The sequence below is a fragment of the Triticum urartu genome, chromosome 4A, assembly GCF_056163025.1.
Source record: "Triticum urartu cultivar PI428250 chromosome 4A, HENAU_Tu73, whole genome shotgun sequence".
NCBI lineage: Eukaryota > Viridiplantae > Streptophyta > Magnoliopsida > Poales > Poaceae > Triticum > Triticum urartu.
This window is the reverse complement of record NC_141876.1, coordinates 293,897,085-293,912,709: the sequence shown is the minus strand read 5'-3', so window position 1 is coordinate 293,912,709 and position 15,625 is coordinate 293,897,085.

The following is a 15,625-nucleotide window of genomic DNA, read 5'->3' as shown; positions in this document are numbered from 1 at the left end:
TTATATATATTGGAGAGTAGGATTCTTTTTACTCCTTAGTCCCTTCGTCGCTCTGGTGAGGCATCCTGACGTAGAGTTTTGACTCTTCTCTTCTCAAATTTCACTATTTTTTTTAGGATCACGCGGGTATCTTGGAATCGTTCCGATTGTTTTGTGACGAGAACATTGTTCTTGGTGCCTCCTGACATTTAGGGGTTGTGGCAGTGTCCCGGGGAGTTGAGCTCCGAGGTGTTGTCGTCACAATTTTATCGTTGCAGTTCTGGAAACCTGAGTTTCGCCGACATCAAAAATCTCTTTTATGCAGTTGTTGGTGAGATAACCTCGACGCCACCCACTACTGGGGCGGGAGTTCGGGAGTATTGCCATAACTTGTATAACGGATGCTTTTCGAAGGTTGAGGTAAATGATTTCCAAAGGTTTCTTGGTTATGGGTTGAAGGATGGATACAGCTGGATGTAGGATTTGCTAGTTTTGGGTGAGATATTATGCTTCCCCTGTATCCCCAACACCTGATTGCATAACCGAAAAGTGTCAGGAGTTTATAAGTGGGAATTCAAGTAGCTCCTAGGATATCTTCCCGACAGATGTATGCTATGGGATTGGGGTTCGACGTCTAGTGGTCCACCTATCCACGATCGGTTTTACAGTGGTCTCATTGTGTCTTAAAGAGTCCTTGGCTATGCTGACTCGGGGACGCTTCGTATGTCATGTGCACTGGCTTGTACATGATGGTGCTGTATAATTGAGCCCGTGTGGGCCCCACCACGAAAACTTCGGACGAAATCTCTATCATATGTTTGTTCCGGCTTATTCTGCAAGCCAAACCTTTGTTTTGCTTTAAGCTGTGGTATTCGAGTTGCTTCAAAGTCAAGTGTTGATTCCATACCTTTCCTAAGCGGTGTTCTCATGTTCCTATGTGAATACTAATCCCCCTCGATCATCGAGTTTGTCATTTCAATTTCTTTTCAACCGGTGTGCTCCTCTTCAAATGGATCCGATCATTTTCAACATTCGCAAGATCAATTGTCAGTTCGTCTCAACGGTGTTTGCTTCATCCGTTCCAAGTTGCCTTTGTGTTCCCACCCTCCCTCCCTTGTTTTCTTCAAGGATTCAGATTTCTTAATCGAGTATCCTTTTATTGACGGGAAGTCTCTCCATTCTTTTCCGTCAATGTTCTTACCCGGTGGTTCTCATGAAGATGCTCTACAAGTTCATCATTTTTAGTTCTTTTTCTTCTTCGGTGGATTCAATTCAAGTTTTTGGTGTTGATCATATCCTTTAACTCATTTCAATTGTTTTCCATGCCGGTGCACCTCGTAATCTTCCACTTCTCGCCATCCAATTGTTCCAGAGTGCTCAAGATATCTCAAAGATTCATGTTTCCACTCTGCTTTCATTCTAGATCTTTCGAGGATGTTACCTCATTCAAGCCATTTAATGCAACCGGTGGAATCTCTCTTTTCAAGCAATCATTTCAATGGTGTTTCTTTTGAGTGGGCCCTAACCCACAGGTCTTTTCCCAGGATCTTACCTGACTCTTCTAATTTTCCCGGAGTTACTCCCAAATTCTTTTCGAAGTTTGATGTAAGAATGATTTATCATCAGTCATATGCCTTCTCCAAGATCTTTCACGCTATTTTCATCGATGGATCAACCTCTTCGCTTTTGATTCTTCGGGAGTGTCTAAACAATTCATGGTGGTGTTTCTCATTGTCATTCTCGACATTTGAAGGTCGAAGAAGAATTTTCCTCCATATATTGCTCCATTCTCTTCAAGATTCGTGGCTCTAGTTTGTTGCCATCCTCTCATAATTATCTTTGATCGTGAGAATTCTTTGCACCCATCCGAAGCAATTCAAGAGTCTTTTCAGTTTGATTCTCCGAAGCCCATCATTTCAGAAGACTTATTCATTCTAGCTTTCAGCTCCCGTTTCTCCAAATCTAACTGGTGCATCATTCAAGTATATTCTCTAATCAGTTCATGATCTCTTCGTTCTCTTGTATCTAAACTCTCTCATGTATCTTCGTTCATTGGCTAATTCTTCCCGGTGTTTCTTTATCTTTCCTTCGTTCATTTTAATTCTTACGGTGGTTCCTCCAAGATTTTGTCTTCCTTCGTTCATCATATCAATTTATTCATTGTTTCAACCCGACCGGTGATTCGTTGAAGACTTTCTCAAGTTTGCGCTATATCTATCTTAATCCTTTCTACGAGAATAAGTTGTATGCCAAATCCGTTGCTTGTCATCAATTTAATTGGTGAAGGATACGCATAATGTAATTCTTATTCTTGTTTCATCCATATGTTAATCCTTTCTTCCGAAGTTTGTTCACAATGACTATTTCTCGTTGTCATTTGTTCATCTGCTCTTTTTCCCGGAGTCCCAACCTCTTTCAGTTTTATCACCATGGAGATTCACCTAAATCGTTACAAGGATTCACCTTGTGTTTTCAACTTCTCTTTCCTTTCGTGTGATCATCCTTTGTTACCAGAGTTCTTCATGAAGGTTCTACATGATGGCTCATCAAAGATTTAATTCCTTCTCGAAGTGTTCTTTGAGATTCTTTTTAGAGGAGCTCAAACATTCTTCATTTTGCAATCCGGAGTGCAATTCTTTCTTCCGTATCATTGGAGGTGGTGTTATGTCATTGTTGATAATTTTCCTTCGTGTTTCATGGTTCACAAGTTATCAAGAAGGAGGTATTTTAAATCCATCAACCTCTTCGTTGGAGTTATCTTGTGTTATGTTTCACCTAAAGCCTTCCGTAAGGATTGTTGCTATTTATGGTGCTTATAAATGACCCAAGTTCTTCTTTTATCCTCCCAGTGAAATAAGTTTCTCGTCTCCTTGTTCATATCAATCCGATTCTTCTTCCCATGAGTGGCAGGTTGTCACCTCATAATTTGAGATGTATTCCATAAGATCATATCAAGATTATTCTTTTCGTTGTTGGTTTTCCAACAACTCCGTTCTAGAATTTGTTGTAAGCGTGATGTCTCAAGATCGTGTTTCCCTTCATTCATTCCATTCCATTCTTACTTTTGTTCCGGAGGCATTGTGTTGCTGCTCTCTTCAAACCTTCCTCTTGTTCTTGTCAGGATCTTGTTCTTTTCATGCTTATCCATTTAACCGGAGTGTCATGCCCTTTTGCTCATGTTCTTTTCATTTTATCAGGTTTTTGCCTTCCGTTTCAACCGGAGTGCTGTCCGAATTTGTTCTTCCTTGAAACTCTTCCCTACCAGAGTGCTTTCAACTTTGTTCGACTTTGTTGCATTTTTCTTTCAATTTTTTCAACCTCTCAAGGTTCTTTGGTTTCACTAGTTTGTCAAAGAAGCAACTTAGTTTTACCTCTTCTCTTTCTCTTCCTTTTCCCTCTGGTGCCATTCTAGATCTCGGGACGAGATCCTCTCATAGTGGTGGAGTGTTGTAACGCCCCGAGACCGATGTGCCAGGTGTCTTCCAGTGATTCGTTGTGGTTGCCTTGCGTTTTGCTTGCGTGTCATGCATTTCATATCATGTCATCATGTGCATCACATTTGCATACATGTTCGTCTCACGCATTCGAGCATTTTCCCCATTGTCCGTTTTGCATTCCGGCGCTTCTATGTCCTACGGTGTCCCTTTCTCCCTCTTTTCGTGTGCAGGTGTTAAACGTTTTCGGATTGGACCGAGACTTGTCATGCGGCCTTGGTTTACTACCGGTAGACCGCCTGTCAAGTTTCGTGCCATTTGGACTTCGTTTGATACTCGAACGGTTAACCGAGGGACCGAAAAGGCCTCGTGTGTGTTGCAGCCCAACACCCCTCCAAACTGGCCCAAAACCCACCTAAACCTCCTCCATCACCTAGACCGTTCGATCACGATCACGTGGCCGCAAACCGCACCTCATTTGGAGCCTCCTAGCTCCCTCTACCTCTATAAATAGGCCTCTCCCCGATATTTTCGCGGATGAACCCTATCTTCTTCCTTCCCCGCGCCACCGGACGCGTCCGCGCCGCGCCCGGACATGTCCACCCCGCCGGCCACGTCCTCCCGTCCAATGGTGTTGCGCCACATCAGCCCCGCCGACCCTCCTAGGCACGCAACCTGGCCGGCGCCTGCGCCCCACTTCGCCCCCGCGCCCGCCGGCCCGCGGAGGCCATCCGGGGCCCGCGCGGGCCCGAATCCGGCGTCGCCGCCCGAGGCTGCGCCTCGCTCCGCGCCGCCACCGAGCTCCAGCCCCGCCGCCTCGCTCTCATCGCCACCGCCGTAGTCCGGCTCACCGACGCCGCCGCCTCGCCGTCCACACTACGTCGCGTCGCGCCTCCACGCCTCCCTGCTGAGCGCCGCCTCCGCCATGCACCTCCTCGTGCCTCTTGCCGGCGCCGCCCCGCCGTCACCGCGCGGGTAACGCCCCTCGCCGGAGTTACAACCTCACCGGAACCGCCCCTCGCCGGATCTGGGCGAGGTGGATCAGATCCACCCGGCCCGGGATCCAAACGTCGCGTCCTCGTCCCGGATCTCGTCATCCCGCTCCGTCCGATCCCGTTGACTTTCTCGGAGAGGTTGTATTTCCACTAAGTCCCAGTAATTTTGTGCACTTTTCATTGCATCATAACTTCATCACCGTTGCTCTGATTCGTGCGTGTAGCATATTGAAATGTTCGTCTCGACGAGTACTCCGTTTCATCTCATTGCATCATTTTCATTTGAGCTCATCTTGATGCCCGAAATGCTTATGGAAGATGGCTATGTGATGATAGTTTCAGATCTGTTTCAGCAAATGCACTTTTGTCATTTTGCCATGATTAATGTGTGCATGCTATGATCCTGAGCTCTACATGTGTTTTGAAGTATGCCATGTTATCTTTACAGGGGTGTATGCCATGTATTTTTGTGATCTCTATGGTCACTAGAACAAGCATGCAAAGTAGCTTACCTAATGTTGCTGATTTCAGGGACTTAGAAATACTCTTAAGTCTTTGTCTTGCTGTAATTTTTATGCCATATGTTCATATTGTTTCCGAGTGATCCGTGCATCTTTTGAGCATGATCAATAAGGATGTTTTGTAGATATATTGGTGCTCTATTCATCCATGTCTTTGTTTGCATTTATGGAGCACCCTAGCTTGATTCAATCGAGCTCTACTTGTGCTATAAAATGTTCCTGGCAGATTGTTAACATGTTTAGCAATTTTGCCGAGCTTGTTGTAGTTGATCCGTGCATTCTATGTTGTTGTTCTTGCCATGTCTAGCTTCTATGCCATGTCTACTTGCTAGGTGTATGCTTAGTTTATCATGCAATTCCTCGTGGTGAGTGCATCGAGCTCGTAAACATGCCTACTTGATATCTGTTTTGCATGTTCCAGTTTTTCACTAAGTCTGAATCTGTTAACGATAATTGCTATGTTCATGTGGTTGCAATTGTATTTTCTGATCCTTTTTGGCTTATGGTCAGTAAGGGACTTTTGTTGTATGCTTTGAGTAGCTTCATGACATGCCTTGCTTTGCCATGATATGTTCCTGGAGCATGTAGTTTTCATGCTCTAAGCATTGCTTCCTGATGTTAAATTCCTGACTTGATGTTAATTTCACTAAGTCTGAAACCTGTTATCTTTTGCACTCTTGCCATGCTTGTTTGAACCTGCTTTTGAGTGAATTAGCTGTAGCTCAGTGTTCATCTTTTTTCAAGCATCATGAGTGGATCCCTGCCATATATTTTGTTGTCATGTTGGAGTGATGTAGCATGTTGTTCTTGATGCATTTAGATGGTCTCGTGCTGTTTATCGCAAACCAGTGCCATATTTGTTTTGCTTGTCATTTCCAAACTGTGCATCCGATTCCGGTGATCTTTATATCGATTTCGACCGAAATCAACTCCTCTTTCCAGTGGCGCTCGTGGTTTTCCAAGTTGAGTCCAGGTTCAATCTTTCCTTTCCGAAACATGCATATGCATTGCATTTCGCATCCCGCATACATGCCATGTTTTGCATCATGTTGCTTGTGCATTGCACGTGGTTGATTGTGGTTCCTTTTGCTTGTGTTCTTGTTTGGGTAGAGCTGGGAGATGAGTTCGTGTTCGAGGATCAAGCTTTCGTCTTCTCGGAGAACTTTGCAGGCAAGATGACCATACCCTCGAAATCACTTCTATTTTTGCTTGCTAGTTGCTCGCTTTTTTGCTATGCCTATGCTGCGGTACCTACCACTTGCTTATCATGCCTCCCATATTGCTAAGCCAAGCCTCTAACCTACCTTGTACTAGCAAACCTTTGTATGGCTATGTTACTGCTTTGCTCAACCCTTCTTATAGCGTTGTTAGTTGTAGGTGAAGATGGAGTTTGTTCCATGTTGGAACATGGATATTTGTTGGGATATCACAATATCTCTTATTTTAGTAGTGCATCTATATACTTGGTAAAGGGTGGAAGGCTCGGCCTTATGCCTGGTGTTTTGTTCCACTCTTGCCGTCCTAGTTTCTGTCATACCGGTGTTATGTTCCTTGATTTTGCGTTCCTTACATAGTTGGGTTATAATGGGAACCCCTTGACAGTTCGCTTTGAATAAAACTCCTTCAGCAAGGCCCAACCTTGGTTTTACCATTTGCCTCACCACCACCTACTTTTCCCTTGGGAGTCGCGCTCCCGAGGGTCATCTTATTTTAACCCCCCGGGCCAGTGCTCCTTTGAGTGTTGGTCTGAACTGAGCTGCCTGCGGGGCCACCTCGGGGAAACTTGAGGGTTGGTTTTACTCGTAGATAGTCTCATTTGAGTGTGCCCTGAGAATGAGATATGTGCAGCTCCTATCAGGATTTGTCGGCACATTCGGGCGGCTTTGCTGGTCTTGTTTTACCATTGTCGAGATGTCTTGTAACCGGGATTCCAAGCCTGATCGGGTCTTCCTGGGAGAAGGAATATCCTTCGTTGACCGTGAGAGCTTGTGATGGGCTAAGTTGGGACACCCCTGCAGGGATTTTAACTTCCGAAAGCCGTGCCCGCGGTTATGGGCAGATGGGAATTTGTTAATGTCTGGTTGTAGAAAACCTTAAACTAAACTTAATTAAAATGCATCAACCGCGTATGTAACCGTGATGGTCTCTTCTCGGCGTGGTCCGGGAAGTGAACACGGTGTTGGAGTTATGTTTGACGTAGGTTGTTCTAGGATCACTTCTTGATCATAGTCGTTCGACCGTGCCTTTGCCTTCTCTTCTCGCTCTCATTTGCGTATGATAGCCACCATATATGCTAGTCGCTTGCTGCAGCTCCACCTCATACTTTTACCCTTCCTATAAGCTTAAATAGTCTTGATCGCGAGGGTGTGAGATTGCTGAGTCCCCGTGACTCACAGATTACTTCCAAAACCAGTTTGCAGGTGCTGATGATATCGTGTAGGTGACGAAACCGAGCTCAAGGAGGAGTTCGATGAAGATCTCGTTCATTGTGTTGTTTCGTTTCAGTTGATCAGGAGTGGAGCCCAGTTGGGGCGACCGGGATCTGTGTAGCATTAGAGGTAGTCTTCTTTTATTTTGGTTTCGTAGTTGGAACTTGATTGTATCTGGATGATATAATGCTTTATTCATGTATTGTGTGAAGTGGCGATTGTAAGCCAACTATGTATCCTTTTCCTTTTTCATTACATGGGTTGTGTGAAGATTACCTCTCTTGCGACATTGCCTTCAATGCGGTTATGCCTCTAAGTCATGCTTCGACACGTGGGAGATATAGCCGCATCGAGGGTGCTACAAGTTGGTAATCAGAGCCTTCCCCGACCTTAGGAGCCCCCCTGCTTGATCGAATCGCTGGCGTTGTTGAGTCTAGAAAAATGTTTTGAGTCTTTTACGATTATACATATTGGAGAGTAGGATTCTTTTTACACCTCAGTCCCTTCGTCGCTCTGGTGAGGCATCCTCACGTAGAGTTTTGTCTCTTCCCTTCTCAAATTTCACTAATTTTTTTAGGATCACGTGGGTATCTTGGAATCGTTCCGATGGTTTTGTGACGAGAACATTGTTCTTGGTGCCTCCTGACATTTAGGGGTTGTGGCAGTGTCCCGGGGAGTTGAGCTCCGAGGTGTTGTCGTCACAATTTTATCATTGCAGTTCTGGAATACCTGAGTTTCGCCGACATCGAAAATCTGTTTTATGCAGTTGTTGGTGAGATAACCTCGACGCCACCCAATACTGGGGCGGGAATTCGGGAGTATTGCCATAACTCGTATAACGGATGCTTTTCGAAGGTTGAGGTAAATAATTTCCGAAGGTTTCTTGGTTATGTGTTGAAGGATGGATACAGCTGGATGTAGGATTTGCTAGTTTTGGGTGAGATATTATGCTTCCCCTGTATCCCCAACACCTGATTGCATAACCAGAAAGTTTCGGGAGTTTATAAGTGGGAATTCAAGTAGCTCCTAGGATATCTTTCCGACAGATGTATGATATGAGATTGGGGTTCGACGTCTGGTGGTCCGCCTATCCACGGTCGATTTTATAGTGGTCTCGTTGTGTCTTAAAGAGTCCTTGGCTATGTTGACTCGGGGACGCTTCGTATGTCATGTGCACTGCCTTGTACATGATGGTGCTATACAATCGAGCCCGTGTGGGCCCCAGCACGAAAACTTTGGACAAAATCTCTATCATATGTTTGTTCCGGCTTATTCTGCAAGCCAAACCTTTGTTTTGCTTTAAGCTGTGGTATTCGAGTTGCTTCGAAGTCAAATGTTGATTCCATACCTTTCCTAAGCGGTGTTCTCATGTTCCTATGTGAATACTAATCCCCCTCGATCATCGAGTTTGTCATTTCAATTTCTTTTCAACCGGTGTGCTCCTCTTCAAATGGATCCGATCATTTTCAACATTCGCAAGATCAATTATCAGTTCGTCTCAACGGTGTTTGCTTCATCCGTTCCAAGTTGCCTTTGTGTTCCCACCCTCCCTCCCTTGTTTTCTTCAAGGATTCAGATTTCTTAATCAAGTATCCTTTTATTGATGGGAAGTCTCTCCATTCTTTTTTGTCAATGTTCTTACCCGGTGGTTCTCATGAAGATGCTCTACAAGTTCATCATTTTTAGTTCTTTTTCTTCTTCGGTGGATTCAATTCAAGTTTTTGGTGTTGATCATATCCTTTAACTCATTTCAATTGTTTTCCATGCCGGTGCACCTCGTAATCTTCCACTTCCCGCCATCCAATTGTTCCAGAGTGCTCAAGATATCTCAAAGATTCATGTTTCCACTCTGCTTTCATTCTAGATCTTTCGAGGATGTTACCTCATTCAAGCCATTTAATGCAACCGGTGGAATCTCTCTTTTCAAGCAATCATTTCAATGGTGTTTCTTTTGAGTGGGCCCTAACCCACAGGTCTTTTCCCAGGATCTTACCTGACTCTTCTAATTTTCCCGGAGTTACTCCCAAATTCTTTTCGAAGTTTGATGTAAGAATGATTTATCATCAGTCATATGCCTTCTCCAAGATCTTTCACACTATTTTCATCGATGGATCAACCTATTCGCTTTTGATTCTTCCGGAGTGTCTAAACAATTCATGGTGGTGTTTCTCATTGTCATTCTCAACATTTGAAGGTCGAAGAAGAATTTTCCTCCATATCTTGCTCCATTATCTTCAAGATTCGTGGCTCTAGTTTGTTGCCATCCTCTCATAATTATTTTTGATCGTGAGAATTCTTTGCACCCATCTGAAGCAATTCAAGAGTCTTTTCAGTTTGATTCTCCGAAGCCCATCATTTCAGAAGACTTATTCATTCTAGCTTTCATCTCCCGTTTCTCCAAATCTAACCGGTGCATCATTCAAGTATATTCTCTAATCAGTTCATGATCTCTTCGTTCTCTTGTATCTAAACTCTCTCATGTATCTTCGTTCATTGGCTAATTCTTCCTGGTGTTTCTTTATCTTTTCTTCGTTCATTTTAATTCTTACGGTGGTTCCTCCAAGATTTTGTCTTCCTTCGTTCATCATATCAATTTATTCATTGTTTCAACCCGACCGGTGATACGTTGAAGACTTTCTCATGTTTGCGCTATATCTATCTTAATCCTTTCTACGAGAATAAGTTGTATGCCAAATCCGTTGCTTGTCATCAATTTAATTGATGAAGGATACGCATAATGTAATTCTTATTCTTGTTTCATCCATATGTTAATCCTTTCTCCCGGAGTTTGTTCACAATGACTAATTCTCATTGTCATTTGTTCATCTTCTCTTTTTCCCGGAGTCCCAACCTCTTTCAGTTTTATCACCATGGAGATTCACCTAAATCGTTACAAGGATTCACCTTGTGTTTTCAACTTCTCTTTCCTTTCGTGTGATCATCCTTTGTTACCAGAGTTCTTCATGAAGGTTCTACATGATGGCTCATCAAATATTTAATTCCTTCTCGAAGTGTTCTTTGAGATTCTTTTCAGAGGAGCTCAAACATTCTTCATTTTGCAATCCGGAGTGCAATTCTTTCTTCCGTATCATTGGAGGTGGTGTTATGTCATTGTTGATAATTTTCCTTCATGTTTCATGGTTCACAAGTTATCAAGAAGGAGGTATTTTAAATCCATCAACCTCTTCGTTGGAGTTATCTTGTGTTATGTTTCACCTAAAGCCTTCCGTAAGGATTGTTGCTATTTATGGTGCTTATAAATGACCCAAGTTCTTCTTTTATCCTCCCGGTGAAATAAGTTTCTCGTCTCCTTGTTCATATCAATCCAATTCTTCTTCCCATGAGTGTCAGGTTGTCACCTCATAATTTGAGATGTATTCCATAAGATCATATCAAGATTATTCTTTTCGTTGTCGGTTTTCCAACAACTCCGTTCTAGCATTTGTTGTAAGCGTGCTCTCTCAAGATCGTGTTTCCCTTTGTTCATTCCATTCAATTCTTACTTTTGTTCCGGAGGCATTGTGTTGCTGCTCTCTTCAAACCTTCCTCTTGTTCTTGTCAGGATCTTGTTCTTTTCATGCTTATCCATTTAATCGGAGTGTTGTGCCCTTTTGCTCATGTTCTTTTCATTTTATCAAGTTTTTGCCTTCCGTTTCAACCGGAGTGCTGTCCGAATTTGTTCTTCCTTGAAACTCTTCCCTACCGGAGTGCTTTCAACTTTGTTCGACTTTGTTGCATTTTTCTTTCAATTTTTTCAACCTCTCAAGGTTCTTTGGTTTCACTAGTTTGTCAAAGAAGCAACTTAGTTTTACCTCTTCTGTTTCTCTTCCTTTTCCCTCTGGTGCCATTCTAGATCTCGGGACGAGATCCTCTCGTAGTGGTGGAGTGTTGTAACGCCCCGAGACCGATGTGCCAGGTGTCTTCCAGTGATTCGTTGTGGTTGCCTTGCCTTTTGCTTGCGTGTCATGCATTTCATATCATGTCATCATGTGCATCACATTTGCATACATGTTCGTCTCATGCATTCGAGCATTTTCCCCGTTGTCCGTTTTGCATTCCGGCGCTTCTATGTCCTACGGTGTCCCTTTCTCCCTCTTTTCGTGTGCAGGTTTTAAACGTTTTCGGATTGGACCGAGACTTGTCATGCAGCCACCTCTCATGCAGGTATAACTCTTTGCCATTTTGTCATTACTTAATCTGCTCTTTCAATGGTCGAGTGAACTTCCGTAAATGATTGCTTTGCAGCTCCGCCCAATGTCATTGAACTTCCGGATGATGACGAAGACGTGCCACAGAGGGCCATGGGAAGGAGGGGCAAGGCTTCGAGCAAGAAGGAATCCGCTGGCCAAACGTCTCAATCGGTGCCGGTGACGGAGCCAGTGGTTCAACAGCCTGGAGGTGCGAACCAGACTTCTGTCACCTTTGCTGTTTCAGTGTCGAGTGAACGCCCTTCATCGTCGACTGCGCCCATCCCTGCTTCATCTGTTCAACGTCACACATCGGATTCTCAGGCTGCCACGACTGAACCCTCTACTCTGTTCTTCACCACCCATCATGTCCCGGAGGACCAGGCAAGCACCGCTGCAGAAGCTATATGCCAAGTGGGCCTGATGATGGAGCGGCTGAAGACCGTGCACGATCATAGTCAAGCTGCTTATGATGCCAGTGCAGCCCTCCGAACCAATGTCCAGGTAAGTTGGTTTCCAACTGAACTCCTATCTTGACGCTTGTTCTGTTAGGATATGCTACCTGAAAAAACTCTTCTTTGTGTGTCCATCTGTTAGTCTGCACTTCGCATCTGCACACCCACTGGGTGTTTCAATTTATGTCGAATTATTTTTCCAGTTGAGTCGACTAGGTTGTGTCGATTGTAGTTTTTGGACTAGTGGGGGCACACAGAGTGCACCCACTGGGTGTAGTCCCTGAGGCCGCCGTCGAATGTGTGATTCGGCGGGGGCCTTAACAAAAAAATCTTATCCTTCAGTTCTTCCACTCAGTCTGGGCGGACCATGTCGAGTGGAACCTGAACCACTGGGGGCACGCAGAGTGCACCCACTGGGTGTAGTCCCCGAGACCACGGTCGACTGCGGGCAGTCGGTTGGGGGGTCTGAGAATGACTATTGCTGGCCGTCGTGTTTTTTTTTCTTCTTCCACTCAGTCTGGGCAGGCCATGTCGAGTGGAATCTGAACCAGTGGGGGCACGCTAAGTGCACCCATTGGGTGTAGTCCCCGAGACTACTGTTGAATGTTTGATTCTGCAGTAGTCTTAAAGTTCTTTTCACTCAGAAGTGAATAATCTTTGATGCTATCCATCGATGTATCTTTTTGTTGACTGCATAAATCCTGTGAGCTCATCTCCAAGTTTGCCGATTTCGAGGAGAAGCAGAGACGGCTCAACCTTGACTTGGAGCTGGCCAATCAGAATTTGGAAAAGGCTAAAGACGAAGTAGCTGGTACGGAAGGTAACGACCTGTCGACTGTCTATCTTTACCATCTCTCAAGTTATCTCTTCGTTCTTCTATCTGACCCGAGTGCGTATTCTTCAGAGAAAATGAAGCAAGCTCTGGTACAGAAGGACCTTGACCTTGCAGCTGTGCAGAAGGAGGCTCAGGAGAAGACAACACTCGCCGACAAGAAGCTGGCTTCAGTCAGGGCACTGGAGGAAGATAACGCCAAGCTAAAGGCAACCCTCACCGAAGCCAACAAAGAAGTGATCCGTCTGAAGAAAGACAAAGTTGCTTTGAACGAGAAGATTGAAGGCATTTCTTGTAAGAGGATTGACCTGGAGGCTTATCTAGGGGCACTCGCCAATAAGTTGTTCCTTATGCTCGAAGGTATTTTTCCTTATCCGATTGTTTAGCTATCGTTGATTCACCATAAAACAGTCGACTCATTATTTCTTTGTGTTTGTAGAATTCTGTCAAAACTTTGAGGAAGAAACTGGGCGGATCGAGACAGGCTTGGACCCCATCCTTTCCCCTGTAGGTGATGAAGCTGGCATGAACGTGCTCCGGCTGGAATCCGGTATCGCCGGTGTTACGGACTACCTTGCTCCCCTGAAGGTTGCGGTGACACGTATTAACTCAGCACTTTGGCCATGGGAGACGCTCCAGAATGACTCCGAGTCTTTGATGACTCGACTCAATGAGATCCCTAGCCGAGTGCAGGAGTGGAAGAAGTCATCTGCTCGCTCTGGTGCTGACATAGCTCTGTCGCTAGTTCGAGTCCACTACAAGGAGGCCAAGGAGGAAAAGCTAGCAGCGATCAAGGTTGCCAATACTAGGAGACATGACTTCCAGTCTTTCATGGAGACCTTCATTGCTGCCGCCACTCAAATTGCAGATGGAATTGACCTGGACGAGTTCGTCAAGCCTGCCAGTCCTCCACCTGCGGAGTGAACAAACTTTTATAATCAGATTGAATTTGCCTTGATATGCCGAGTGGTCTTGTAACCGTTAAACTCTTTCGGGCCTGATGCCCGAGTACTTTGAACTGTGGTTTGGAACCTCTTAGGTTTTATTTGAACTTGGTTGTTTTTGAATCTCTTGGCTCTGATTCTTCAGTCTGAATTGCTACTGACTTTGTGGTGCATCTCAGTCAAGTGGATCATGGACAAGGGCATTCGGTGCCGTCCATGACCTGCTCGTCGTCTTGTTTGCAGGTAAGGATGGAGCGGACGTTGTATTTGTGTCGCAGCTCTGAGGATAAGGTCGTGGTTGACCTGCACCTCGTCGTCCTTACGGATAAGGATGGAGCGAACGTTGTATTTGTGCCACAGCTCCAAAGATAAGGTCGTGGTCGACCTCCACCTCGTCGTCCTTGCAGATAAGGATGGAGCGGATGTTGTATTTGTGTCGCAGCTCCGAGGATAAGGTCGTGATCGACCTGCACCTCGTCATCCTTACGGATAAGGATGGAGCGGACGTTGTATTTGTGCCGCAGCTCCGAGGATAAGGTCGTGGTCAACCTGCGCCTCATTGTCCTTGCAGATAAGGATAGAGCGTGTTTGAAACTTAGGCGAGTACTAGACTGCAGCTAAGACCCCCGAGTGGGAGGAATGCTCTCCACTCGGTAGGATTTTTTGGAACTTATGCGAGTATTGGACTGCAGCAAAGCCCCCGAGTGGGAGGATTGCTCACCACTCGGTAGGATTTTTTGAAACTTAGGCGAGTACTGGACTGTAGCTAAGCCCCAGAGTGGTAAGCATGCTCTCCACTCGGTAGGATTTTTGAAACTTAGGTGAGTACTGGACTGCAGCTAAGCCCCCGAGTGGGAGGGTTGCTCACCACTTGGTAGGAATTTCTGAAACTTAGGCGAGTACTGGACTGCAGCTAAGCCCCCGAGTGGGAGGCATGCTCTCCACTCGGTAGGATTTTTGAAACTTAGGCGAGTACTGGGCTGCAACTAAGCCCTCGAGTGGGAGGCATGCTCTCCACTCGGTAGGACTTTTGAAACTTAGGCGAGTACTGGACTGCAGCTAAGCCCCCGAGTGGGAGGGTTGCTCACCACTCGATAGGATTTTTGAAACTTAGGCGAGTATTGGACTGCAGCTAAGCCCTCGAGTGGGAGGGTTGCTCACCACTCGGTAGGATTTTTGAAACTTAGGCGAGTATTGGACTGTAGCTAAGCCCCCGAGTGGGAGGGTTGCTCACCACTCGGTAGGATTTTTGAAACTTAGGCGAGTACTGGACTGTAGCTAAGCCCCCGAGTGGGAGGGTTGCTCACCACTCGGTAGGATTTTTTAAACTTAGGCGAATCGGATTCACAGCTAAGCCCTCGAGTGAGAGGATTGCTCCTCACTCGATGGGATTTTGTTTTTTGAAACTTAGGCGAATCGGATCCGCGGCTAAGCCACCCACCGGGGGATTTTGGACACATGTATAAGTAATAACAATCATTCAGGAGGCTGCAAAACCATATCTTTGATAAACAAACTGAAAGGTACTTCTTATTACATCTCGACAGTCTAAATACTTAAGTGTTAAAGTGGCGGAGAAGCTCCGCATTCCAAGCGCATGGCTCGTCCTTCTTGTGCTCCACATCGTACAGGTGGTATGCTCCATTGTGAAGCACTTTGGTGATGATGAAAGGGCCCTCCCAAGTGGGAGCCAGCTTGTGTGCTTGTTGCTGATCCACTCGGAGAACCAGGTCCCCTTCCTGAAATGCTCGACCCGTGACGTTTCTGGCATGGAACCAATGAAGGTCTTGTTGATAGATGGTCGACCTGATCAGGGCCATCCCTCTTTTCTCTTCCAGAAGGTCAACAA